Source organism: Delphinapterus leucas, chromosome 5 (assembly GCF_059928025.1).
Source record: "Delphinapterus leucas isolate spDelLeu-1000000601 "Yukka" chromosome 5, BTC_Dleu_Yukka2, whole genome shotgun sequence".
NCBI classification, from domain to species: Eukaryota; Metazoa; Chordata; class Mammalia; order Artiodactyla; family Monodontidae; genus Delphinapterus; species Delphinapterus leucas.
The window spans coordinates 35,839,689-35,853,706 of record NC_143133.1 but is presented as its reverse complement, the minus strand read 5'-3'; the positions used below and the strand labels follow the sequence as shown (position 1 = coordinate 35,853,706).

The following is a 14,018-nucleotide window of genomic DNA, read 5'->3' as shown; positions in this document are numbered from 1 at the left end:
ATTTTTAAGTACTTGATAATAATGTGCTTCAAGTATCTATATTTTTTTTAAAGGCAAGCAATTTTAATCATGAAAGTTTTTAATGAAAAGGTACATTAACATCTGAGTACCTACCATATGCTGGGTGCTTACATATATTGTCTCACTTTATGAAGTAAAATATTACTGTGTAAAATCCTATAAGGAATCATAACTGAATTTATGATATTAAAACAGAAAATAAGTTATTTTTTAAAATTTGATGAAAAAATGAGATTTCTAAGTCCTTTTAAAGTAAAACTCCATGTTAGTTAAAGGGAATATCAGAATTATTAGAATGACTACATGTTAGCTGTTAGACCAGAAGCTAAGTATTAGTAAGCCCTATGAACAAGGAATGTGGGTGAATCACGTAAGTTGTTTCAGGTTCCGAAGGGACAGGCTGAGGGTTAGCACCATTAAAAAATCTGAACTCCAGTACACAAGAGTCAGGGCACAAAGTTCACCCACTCAGTAAGTTCTGAATGCCTACTCTTCTGGACTCTGAAGATAAAAGCAGCAAAACAAAACGGGAATATAGGTTTCTACTCTCATGGAGCTTATATTCTTGTAGGGGGGGAGGGAAAGGCAATAAACAATATTTTCAGACTGCAATTAAATACTGAAGAAAATAAACCAGCATGATGTCACAGTGGTCAAGGGGACATTTCAACTGCGACTTGAATGAGGACAAATTGTGAGTCATAACTAGGCAGATGGACTAGGAGCATGCAAACGTAACATCAAGAATCATACAAGGGGCTTTCCCGGTGGTGCAGTGGTTGAGAGCTCGCCTGCCAATGCAGGGGACATGGGTTCGTGCCCCGGTCTGGGAAGATCCCACATGCCGCGGAGCGGCTGGGCCCGTGAGCCATGGCCGCTGAGCCTGCGCGTCCGGAGCTTGTGCTTCGCAACGGGAGAAGCCACAACAGTGAGGGGCCCGCGTACCGCAAAAAAAAAAAAAGAATCATACAAGGAGAGATATCAAGAAACCAGGCAGCTTATTTTAACATCTGCAACTATGTCATGATTAGGATGGCAGGACTTGGGATCCAGGGGAGCAAACAGTGCATTAGAGCTTGAAAACCTAGATAAGGGGTCTGAATAATAAATTTAATAGGTTAGGAGCTATAAGAGAAGCTTGATACTGTGTCAAGCAATATTTGTGCCTGGCAATTACTCAAAACTCTCTTTACATATTTGCCAAAAGCGGAATTGGTAGGTGGTAACTACCAATTAGCATAGTAACTAAAAGCAAGAACTTTGAAGCCGAGATAGAAGTGATTTATTTCCCTAGGCCTCAATTTCCTTATCTGTAAAATAATGATATAATATTGCTTAATTTATTGGTTATTGTGAGGATTAAATGATATAATAACAGCTGACACAACTTGGACTGTTAAACACTTAACAGGAATTATCTCATTCGATTCTCACAACTCTACGAATTATTTACTATTATTATCCTTATTTTACAGATGTTGAAGCTGAGGCCCAGGAATTTTAAGTAATTTTCCCAAAGTCACACAGCTGGCAAGTAGCATAGTTGGAATTTGAACCAAATACTCTTTAGTATTATTCAAATCCTTATTAACCTTGGCATCATCTGTCTTTTTCCTTTTAGTTATTCTGGTGATACTGCATTATGGATTTAAGTTGCATTTTCTTGATGACTAATATATTTCATATATTTATTGCCCATTTAAATATCTTTTTTAGTAAAGTATCTGTTTAACTCTCTTGCCCATTAAAAAAAATGTATTGCCTGTATTGTTCTAATTGATTTGTTGGGAGTTCTTTATCTATTCTAGAATGGATCTTTTCTTGAATATATAAATAGCCAATATCATCTCCTACTCTGTGGCTTGCATTTTCACTCTGATGATGACTTTGAATGAACAGAAGTTTTTACTTTAATTTAGTCCAATTTGTTCTCTTCTTCCTTTATGGCTGGAGTTTTTATTTTTTTAGAAATCTTTGCCAACCCTGAGATCATAAAGATATCTCTTTACATATTCTTCTGGAAGCATTAGTGTTTTGCCTTTTACATTTAAGTCTATGATCCATCTGGAATTGATTTTTATGTATAGTGTGAGAAAAAGATAAAAATTGATTTTTTTCCCATACGATATCTAATTGACTCAGCACCATTAATTAAAAAGACCATCCTTTACCCATTGCACTTCAGGGTCACCTTTGTTGTAAATAAGGTGACCACATATATGTGAATTTACTTTTGGATTCTGTTCTGGTCCACTGGCCTATTTTTTTATCCTTATGCCAACACTACATTTGTGCTTATATAATAGGTGTTGATAGAGTTGGACTGACTCTTTGGCTTTTTGTATTTCCATATGAATTTTAGAATCAAGTTGTCAATTCACAAATACACACACACACACACACACACACAAAACCTGCTGGAATTTTGTCTGAAATTGTACTGAATCTACAGATCAATTTGGGGAGAACGTGATATCTTAATAGTATGTCAGTCCTTGAACACTGTATATACTTCCACTTATTTAGATTTTCTTTATTTTAATAACGTTTTGTAAAACTCTAAACTGAATTTAGAGGTCTTGCACATCTTTCATTAGGCTTATTTCTAGGTAGGCTTATTTCTAGGCATTGATGCTTTTCTGGATGTTACCAAAATAGTATCATTTAAAAAATTCATTATTTGTTTTTGCTGATATACAGAAATACAAGTAATTTTTGTTTATTTATTTTATATGCAGGCCTTAATAAGTTCACTTTATTCTAATAGTCTGTAGATTCTTTTGGATTTTCTAAGTATACAAGTAAGTATACAAGTTTTATTTATGCATTTAATCTCCTTTTCTTTCTTTACTGCACTGGTTGTAACCTGTCTTTATAGTTGCTCAATATCCTTGATGACCTTGGTATTGTCTGTTTTCAGTATTTCTTTTACTATAGATCTGCTGACAATAAACCCTTTCATTATTTATTTGTCTGAAATGTGCTAATTTCACCTTCACTTTTGAAGGGTATTCTCACTGGATACAGAATTCTAGTCTAGAAGTTATTTTCTGTAAGCATTTAAAAAATGTTCCATTGCATTCTGGCTCCCATAATTTCTGTTAAGAATTTAATTATCATTCTTACCATGACTCCTTTGAAGATAATATATTTTCCCTCTCTTTGACTGATATTATAGTTACTAAAAAAATTTTTCTTTTGAAAAAATATGCATGACATAAAATTCACCACTTTAAAGTGTACATTTCAGTGGTATTACGTGCATTCACATTGTTAAGCTACCATCACCACTGCCCACCTCCAGAACTCTTTCATCATCCCAAACTGAAACTCTGTATCCATTAAACAATAACTCCCTATTCTCCCCTCCTGAAACTCCCTGGTAACCACCATTCTATCTTCTGTCTCTATGATTTGACTACCCCAGGTACCTCATATAAATGGAATCATACAATATTTGTCCTTTTGCATCTGGCCCATTTCACTTAGTATAATGCCTCCAAAATTCATCCATTTTGTAACATGTATCAGAATTTCCTTCCTTTTTAAGGCTGAATAATATTCCATTGATGTATATACCATATTTTGCTTACCCCCTTCATTTGTCTCTTTTTTTTTTAGTGGTTCACTGTTAATAATTTAATGATTAAGTGAGATAATCCAAATAAAATATTCAGCATAGTCCCAAGCATATGGTAAGCACTCCATAATGGTAACATACTCAGAAAGGAAAACAGTTGCTTAGCTAGTTAAAGGTAGAGAAGTCAGGAGGTCTAACCCCTGGTTGAGTGGCTTCCTTATGATTTAGATTCCCATCCAATATGTGGCATGGAGAACTCAAATGGAGAAAAGCGGTCAGTTGCAGGAAAGAATGCTGATTCTTTTATTTTTTATTTTGCTTAGAACAAGTTAGAGATTGTAAGGTTATAAGCTGGTAACATACTATAGTGTTCATTTACAATTTATTTTATATTCAGAACACATCTTGTTATTTATGTTTTTCAGATAGTTGTTGAAATCCAACAATGCTATGGAGCAATCTGCACGGTAAACATTTCTTTTAGGATTATCGCCTTTCTCTGAGCGCCCTTTTCCTCTTTTGCTTGTAACTTGTGCATTGTCCACTAGATGGCAATACACCAACATAAAATGCAAAGGAGACAGCCATGCTGTAGCATCTTATTTACTCGATTTAGTGGGAGATGATCGTTTTCCTGGAAAATTAGCCTGCAAGAAGTGGGTTAGGACTATATCCATGCTTCCTATTGTGGAATTAATTAACACCAGTGCTGATGAATGAATAGATGCTGAATGAATAAATACAATCATATATTTAGTGCTTACAATGTACCAGACCCCAAGATAGGTACTACATACATGATATGTGTCTGCTTTCCTCATATCACCACCCCCTCCCCCCATTGAACAGATGAGGACTCTGAGGACTGGAGGGTCAGTGGCTTTCCCAGGGTCATACAACTAGAGAGAGATGAAGCCAGGACTGCTCAGTGGCAGGGGAAGAGGATGAGTTTGAAGCCAGTGGTCACATCCAAGTACCAGAATGCAGTGGAAACATGGAGTTCTACCTTAGGACTGGGCAAAAGCTATGAATTTAATCCCTTCATTTGTCGATGGACCTTTGGGTTGTTTTCACCTTTTGGGCTATTGTGAATAATGCTGCTATAAACATGGATGTACAAATAACTGTTCAAAGTCTGCTTTCAATTCTCATGCGTATGTACAAAGGAGAACTGCTAGATCATATGGTAATTCTACGTTTAATTTTTTGAGGACCTGCCATACTGTTTTCCACAGTGACTATACCATTTTATATTCACACCAGCCATGTGCAAGGGTTCCAATTTCCCCACACACTTGTTGACACCTGTTATTTTGGTTTTTTGTTAATAGCCATCATAATGGGTATGAAATGGTATCTCAATGTGGTGTTTTGATTTGCATTTCCCTAATGATTAGTGATGTTGAGAATCTTTTCATGTGTTTATTGGCCATTCGTATATCTCCTTTGGAGAAATGCGAATTCAAGTCCTTTGCCCATTTTAAAACTAGATTGTTTTTTGTTGTTGAGTTGTGGGGGTTCTTTAAATACTATGGCTATTAATCACTTATCTGTTTGCAAATACCTTCATTCTGTGGGTTGCCTTTCCACTCTGTTGATAGTGTCCTTCCATGAGCAAAAGTTTTTAATTTTGATGTTGTCCAATTCATCTATTTTTTCTTTTTGCCTGTACTTTGGGTGTAACATTCAAGAAATCATTGCCAAATCCAAAGTCATGAAGCTTTCCCCCTATTTTTTCTTCAAAGACTTTTATAGTTTGAGGTCTTACAATCATAGTCATCTTAACATCTTCGTCTTCTAACTCAAAAATCTGGGTCATCTTTGAACATGTTTCTATTTTCAATTTTCTATCTTGGTGTGTGGTCATAAAGTATTGTCTAAAAGCTAGCATGGCTAATAATTTTATTGAAAACTTGACATGTATAAGAAATGATACAGTCTCCAAATGTTATCTTCTTCCAGAAATAAATGTGTGGTGGGGGGGAGTGCTAATCACTTTAAGGAAATCAGAGACTGAGCTCAGTTGAGGTAGATTTGTAACACTCAGTTTTACCTCAATTTGTTCTGGTTCCTAGGGAATACTTCTCCAGGAATCTTGCCTTAGATGATGCCCCCGACAAATTACAATAACCTCACTCATTTTTCCCAGGTCAGAGACACATTATTTCCCCTTGGTTCACTCCCACTGTCTGTGCTTTTTCCGAGGTCACAAAGGTATAAATAAAGGAGCTGGAGCCAAAATCAGGCAGTTTGGCTCCAGAGCCCACACTCTTAAAACTAAAGTGCTTATAATATATCAGACACTGTGTCAGACATAGACAAAGCTCTCACAGGGTTTAGATGCTAACGTTTAGAAAATGGCCATTATAACTTAAATCTGTTTTAAAAAAAAGAAGAGAAAATCTATCAAGTATCTATCTAACTTTTTGGTTTGTCTATTTTAGAAAAGAAAGTATTAAAAATAAGGGCCTTAGGAAAAACTTGAAAATAGGGTGTAAATAATGAATAAGTCAGAGAAGGCTAAGACTATTTAGAAATAGCTCATTGGAAATCAATTATAAAGGTGTTAAGATCCCTCTATGTGCCTCTTACCCTCCAACCCCTTTCACTGAGCACTCTGGAACTTCTGCTAGAATTATCAAACTCTCAACCTCTTCAGAGCATTCTCTCAAATTCTGTGTCCTATCTGAAACCAAGCCCTTCCCTTAAGCATACTACTTCCCCTACAGTCCTCTTTCATAATAGCTGTTTATTTGCTTACTTCCTTCTGACAACTGCTATTTATATACATTACTTTTTAAAAACCTTGCCTCTTTGAAGCTTGTATAGTTTGGCAATACCGCTTTCTCCCTCTTCCAGTCACTGTTATTTACTGACCTTATCTTGGTTCCTTTCCATTATTCACCAAAGACATGAACAGCTGACTCCCAACTTTGTAATCCTTCTGAGTCTTAAACATACACTTGGGTGATTCATTTACCACCGTGGCTCCACATATAGCCCCTCATTCTCAGTAGATAACCTTACCTCCAACTTCCATTACAAATCTTTCTCTCCCTCTTACATTAAAGGAAGTGTCCTTCCTCCTAAGGCAAGCAGAGCACTTGTATTTTGGATTATATTCCTTCTTGTATTCTCAAGAATTTTATATCATCAATGATCCTTCTCTGCCTGTTATCAACTATTCCTCCTCTCCCACTTCCTTTCAACTAGATCCCTCCCAATGACGTTTAAATGAGTTCATCTTAATAAAAGTTTCCTAGAAACCCACATCCCCATTCAGCTGCTCCTTCCCTTTACTAATAAACTTTTTGCAGAGCTGGTGGTTCTCACCACAGTCTTCTTTTCCTCACAAACCACTCACTCAGCAATATTTACCACTTGAGGTTCTACTCCTTTCACTCCACAAAGTAATTCTACTTAAGGTCATAAATAATCCACAAGTGAACATATGACATGATGAAACATTCTTCTTTTCACTCTTATTAAACCACTCTCTTACCCCACCCCCCATCTTCCTCCTTATTCCTTTCCTGTCTTCTTTGCAGACTCATTTTCTCTCATCAACTGCTAAAAGTTGGGGGTCATGAAGGTTCTGCCCTCAATCCTCACTTCAGTTCACTGGTTGAGTGCCCCAATACTCCTTACTGGCTTTAGGATAAAGACAAAAATATTTAACATGGCTGTGATCAAACTACTCCAACAAAGTACCAAATACTGGGTGGCTTGTAAACAACGGAAATTTATTCCTCACAGTTCTGGAAACTGGATGTCCCAAGATCAGCGTCCCAGCATGGTTGGTGAAGGCCCTCTTTTGGGTTGCAGACTGCTGACTTCTCATTGTATCCTCATATGACAAAGAGACAGCTAGAGAGCTCTCTGGAGTCCCTTTTATAAGGGTACTAATCCCTTTTATAAGGACTCTACCATCATGACCTAATTACCTTCCAAAGGTCCCACCTCCTAATACCATCATTTTGGGGATTAAGATATCAACATATGAATAAACATCCAGTTAATTGCAGTGATAATCCTACAGGATTCTGCACAATGTAGTCCACGGGTCCCTCTCAAGCCTAATTTCATACCATTCCCCATTCATTTTTTTCATTCCCAGCCACTCTGATGTTCTTACAGGTCCTTGAAATTGCTAGATTCCTTCTGCAGAGCCTTAATACTTGCTTTTCCCTCCAACTGAAATACTCTCCACCAACCTCCCCTTCATTTGGCTAACTCCTTTTTAATCCCTCAGCCCAAGGACCTCAGAGAAATATTTATGACACCACCACTGCCCATAGACTAAGTAAGGTCCAGTTTCTTATGTTCTTATAGAATGTTGATCATTTTTTTCACAGCAGTTTTCTCAGTTTGTAGTCATGTATTGATTAGAGTGACTGTTTACTGTGTTTGTCTCATTAGGCTGTAGACTCCATAATAGTGTCCCACGGGAGGTCCTTGAGGCTCTGTGCATTTTAATTTTCAGTCTTTTTTTCACTCTGTTTTTCAGCGAGAATGATTTCTATTTACCTATCATCAAGTTCATTGATTCTTTCCTAGTTCATTTCCATTCTGCTATTGAGTCCATCCAGTGAATGTTTTATTTCAGATGCTGTACTTTTTGTGTGTGTGTGTGTCTGTTACGCGGGCCTCTCACTGTTGTGGCCTCTCCCGTTGCGGAGCACAGGCTCCGGACGCGCAGGCTCAGCGGCCATGGCTCACGGGCCCAGCCGCTCCACGGCATGTGGGATCTTCCCGGACCGGGACACGAACCCGTGTCCCCTGCATCGGCAGGCGGACTCTCAACCACTGCGCCACCAGGGAAGCCCCATTTTTTTTTTTTTAAGACAATGACTAGCTGACATTACTATTTAATTAGGACAATACAAATCTGGACACTACTACTCCAATTCAAATGGACTCTGCCACTATTAAAATTATTATAGTATTTAGTATTTGTTCTCATTAATCTCATTAATAAAAATTGAATTTTTATTCTTTTCAGGTGCCTAGATTTTGTTTCCACAATAAAATGGTAAGGTATTCCACGATTCGGAGCATGTTTTATATTCTTGTCTTTTTCATATTACCAAACACAATGGCTTTTCTCACCCATAGAATAGTTACTAACAACTTGTCCAGAATCCAAGGTTCCACAACATGGCATCAAACCATCTTGTCAGCTTCCTCTGTAGCTCTCTTGACCCTGTATTTCAGTCAAATTAAACTGTTAACTGCTCCCCTATGCATTATTTGTTTTCTCTTACTTGCTTGGAATGCCTTCCCACTGCATCTCTTCTTTGCAAATTATATCTGTTGCTTAAGGGTATTCCAGGAAAAGCTTCCTGCAAGGTATACCCAAAACTGGAAGTCACCTTCCCTTTTGAATTCTCACATCATTCTGTCACTTGCTCTACCTTCCTTCTCCCTCTCTAGTTGTCTATCCTTGGCCTTCTTTACAAGCTTCCTTTCCTTTATCTGTCCGTTAAATGTTGAGGTTCCTTGGGATTCTGCCTTCTGCCCTTTTTTCTTGTCACTCTCTCTCTATTTTTTAAGACATTTATTTTACTCCCAATGACCAATAAGCTGATGAGCCTGGCCTAGAGAAGACCTAGAGATTCTAACTAGTATATTTACCTAAATATTGAATATCTCTACTTGATGACCTTTATAAGCATCTTAAGCTAAGCTCAATGTATGTACAACTGAATCCAAGAACTTTCCCCACCAAATCTATTCCTTCTTCAGAGAATTTCCTATCTCAGAGAATGAAGCTACCAACTACCTAGTTGCTCAAATTAGAAACTGAGGAGTCATTCCTTCTCCCCCCTTTTCCTTTCCTGCTGACATCTGGTGAGTTACTAAATCATGATAACACAAGCTCCTAAATATTAAAAAATTTTGCCCACTTTTCTCCATATAAATTGCCACTATCCCAGTCCAGGCCATAAGCACCTTTCCCTCTAAACACTATAATGGTCTTTCCAGCTGTTTTCTCCATGTCCAGCCTTGGTCCTCCCCCCTGTAATTTCCATAATGCATCTTCTAAAATGTACAGTGATTACAGCAAGTTCCTGCTTAATATTCTTCAATGGCATCCCATAGAAGAGAAACGTCCAAACTCCTCAAACTCAGCTTACGGAGCCCTCTGTTATAAGGGCTAACCTTGTCCTTGTGTATCTCCTCATTCTTCACTTGGCATTCTAAACTTCAACCGTACTAAACTGTAGTTCTTCAAACTTGTCATGCCTCACATCCCCAAGACTTTATACATTCTGTATGTTGCCTCCTCACCCAACACCCCTGCTTTTTTCCCAGCTAATTCTACATAGTTTAAGAAGTCATTCTTGTAGAAGCTCCCTTCAGTATGCATTCTTATTGCAGCATCCACCCCAGTATGGTAAGTGCTTGTTTAACTACCATAATTCTTTTACTTGACAAATATTAATTGAGAGTGCACTACGTAACTGGTACTGTATTCTTTATATTGAATTTAGTCACTATAGGGTATTGTGGAAGCACGTATGGTACATGAGGTCCAAGAAATGCTTCTCAGTGACTCGCCATTTCCATTTATTTTCCTGTTAGATTGAATCAGTGCTGATTTCATAATCATTTCTGGGTTCTTTGAATTACCAAACACCATAGATGGTAAATAAATATCTAATCCCATTAACTGTTGGATTTTAAACATATACAAAACGTTCTCACATTGTAAGTGGACTCCAGCCAGCCATTACTTTCTACTTAGCAGAGCTTTTCTTTGTTATCGCTTTGGATATAATGGAGTGTAAAAAGTCAAGAGGCAAACTACTATAGTGAAAGATATGGGACTTATTGCCAGAACACCATGGTTAGTAATTCTGCCACTTTCTAGGTATGTGTCCTTAGTCAAGACACTTAACCTCTCTAAGCCTCAGTTTTCTCATCTGAAAAAGGTAGTTACAAAATCAAATGAGATAAAAGAAAATAAAAGCATAACATAAAATATAAAGGGATATCCAAATGTAATTACTATTATTGTTATTAGGGTGACTACGGATCAGGTCTCCCTGTTACTTGTCATCCCAGCTCTATAGGCAACAGGAGTTCCAAATCTCATCCTTCACCTTCCCTTTACTATTTAAAAGGTAGGCTTTTGTACTTTAATAAACACATACTCATGAAAATGTTTAAAAAAACAAAAACAAAAGACAAATACTATATGATTTCACTTATATGTGGAATCTAAAAAATAAAACAAGCTAGTGAATATAACAAAAAAGAAACAAACTCACAGATAGAGAGAACAAACTAGTGGTTACCAGTGGCGAGAGGGAAGGGGGGCCAGTATAGGGGTGGGAGATTAAGAGGTACAAACTACTATGTATAAAATAAATAAGCTACAAAAATATATTGTACTGCACAGGGAATATAGCCAATATTTTACAATAGCTATAAATAGAGTATAACCTTTAAAAATTGTGACTCACTATGTTGCACACCTGAAGCTTATGTAATATTGTATATCAACTATACCTCACTTAAAAAAAAAGTCAGATAACAAGTGTTGACAAGGATTTGGAGAAATGGGACCCTCATATACTGCTGGTGATAATGTAACATGGTACAGCCATTTTGGAAAACAGGCTGACAGTTTCTCAAATGATTTAACATAGTTACCATATGACCCAGCAATTCTACTCTTAGGTATATTCTCAAGAAAACATATGTCCACACAGAAATTTGTACACAAATATTTATAGTAGCATTATTCATAATAGCCAAAACATGGAAACAACCCAAATATTCATCAACGGATGAATGGATAAGCAAAATGTGGTATATCCATACAATGGAATATTATTCAGCCATAAAAAGAATGAAGTACTGATACATGCTATGATAAACCTTGAAAACATAATGCTAAGTGAAAAAAGTCAATCACAAAAGATCACATACTATATGCTTCCATTTATGTGAAAGTACAGTATAGGGAAATCTATAGAGACAGAAAGTAGATTAGTGGTTGCTTAGGGTAAGGGGTGGGGAGGACATAAGGGTGTTAACTCCAAGGTATGGGGTTTCTTTTTGAGGTGATGAAAATATTCTAAAACTGTAGTGATGGTTATATATATTTGTGAATACACCCAAAGCACTGAACTGTATACTTTAAATAGGTGAATTTGGTATGTATGGTATGGTATGTGAATTATATCTCAAAAAATCTAAGTTAAAACAAAAACAAAACACACACACACACACACACACACACACACACACAGCCAAAATATTTAACAACTAAATATTAAAGGGACAAGAGAGTCAGAAACACCAGCCTATGAAAGTCTAGAGTTTAAATGTATTGGCCAAAAACCATCAGACCACAATTTTTTTAAAAATGTTAACTGGAAGGGTAGGTGGCACAAAATAGTAATGATCTGAACCATTTCTCAGTAAAATAGTAACCCATTGAGCTGGAAAGTCAGGGTATCTGGGTTCAAGGACTAGTTTAGCTACTAACTTAATCACTTATACCCAGGTAGTCTACCCACCCACCACTTTGGTCTTTCAGTTCCTTGATCTCCTTGGCTCCTTTGATCTTTTTTCCACCCTATCTCAGCTACTCACTCACAAGGCCACAAATATGAAATGGCCACTCAATTCTGCCCAGCTATGCTACTATGTTTCTCTAGTATTGCTACAGACTGAATATTTGTATCTCCTCAAATTCCATATGTGGATATCTTAACCCCCAATGTGATGGTATTAGAAGGTGGGCCTTTGGTAGGTGATTAGTTCATGAGGGCAGAGCACTCACGAATGGGATTAGTGCCCTTATATGAGACCCAGAGAGCTCTCTTGCCTCTTTTGGCCATCTATAAACCAAGAACTGGGCCCTCACCAGAAACTGAATCTGCTGGCACCTTGATATTGGACTTGCCAGCCTCTTTAACTAGGAGAAAAAAAATCTGTTTATAAGACACCCAGACTATGTTTTTTTTATTGGTTATAGCAGCCTGAATGGACTAAGACAAGTATGACTGCCTTCTACCTTCAAAATGACTATTTTATGTCTTTTCTTCACCCCTTAAACCTCTTATCCAAACATTCCACCTCTCTTCTACTGATCCTGCCTCATACTTTCTTTATGCTCATTGAGAAAAAGAGAATTAACTTCAGGCAGAAACTCTCTCATCTTCTGATCACTGAATCTACTCATGTATCTGCATCTCTACCTATACTCTCTTTCTTCCCATTACTATAAATGTTATGCTCATGTTCTTGAGCCAACATATATTTCTACATATTCCCTGGATCCCATCCCCTCTCATTTTCTCAAAGACTCCACTCCTAAGATATACGTTTTCTCTCTTATACTATATTTTTCCCCTCTATACTGGGTCATTCCCATTAGGCTAAAAACATACTTAAGTATCCCCATCTTTAAGAATCCTACTTCGACCCCATATATTCGTCTATAACCTCCATTTCTCAGTTCTTCTTCATAGTGAAATATCTTGAGATGTCTACAGTGCTATGTCCACATCTTCACATCACATTTACTCTTCATTATGCTTGTCAAAATTCAAGTCAGATTTCTTTATTTTACCTCACCTCTCATCACATTTCAGTACCACTGGCCATGCTTTGTAGTCTTGGCTTTTCAAGTCACCACACACTTCGGACTTTCTTCCTACTTCACTGGCTACTCTTTCTCCATCTCCTCTGCTTGCTTCTTTTCCTCTGCTTTACCTTTAATCATTGGAGTGCTTTCTATGAACACACTATCCCTAGGTAGTTTTATCTACATCCTGATGTCTCTCAACTTTATATCTTTGGTTCCATACACAGAACTCAAGACTCAGAACTTACTTTAGATTTTTAGTAAGCAGACCAAACATAAGGTGAGCAAAATAAAAACAGTCCCCCCTCTACACATTTTCTTCTCCAGTCTTTTCCATTTGGTAAATGGCAAAACCATCTACTAGGAGCTTCTCTCTTTTTCTCACCCCTATAATTAAAACATCACCAAGTCTGTAGGCTCTGCCACCAAATATATCTCACATCCATCCATGTTTATACCACTTTAGCCAAAACTATGGTCATTCCTTCCTGGATTACCACAAGGGTCTTCTCCTAATGCTGCTTTCCATTCCCTATGACCCATTCACCATGTAACAGGTGGAATAAACCTTTATACAATAAATCAGATTATATAAAAATCTTTATATTATAAAGATATATTTTATATATATTTATATTTTTTGTAAATATTTATATTTTTTAAAAAAATCTTTATATTATAAAGATTATATAATCTTTATTTTATATTATAAAAAACCCCTTCTGGTTTCTTATCATACTTTAAATAAATTCCTAACCTGTCCCATGGGTAAAGCCCCATGGCCGATTCAAAGCCCTTTGGCCCCTACCTATG

General features: G+C 37.0%; 1 protein-coding gene across 1 annotated transcript in view; it reads right to left on the bottom strand.

Moving 5' to 3' along the window:
• Positions 1-14,018, bottom strand: part of SLC9B2 (solute carrier family 9 member B2) — a 67,798-nt gene that overhangs the window by 110 nt on the left and 53,670 nt on the right. The gene's annotated exons all lie outside the window — the stretch shown is intronic.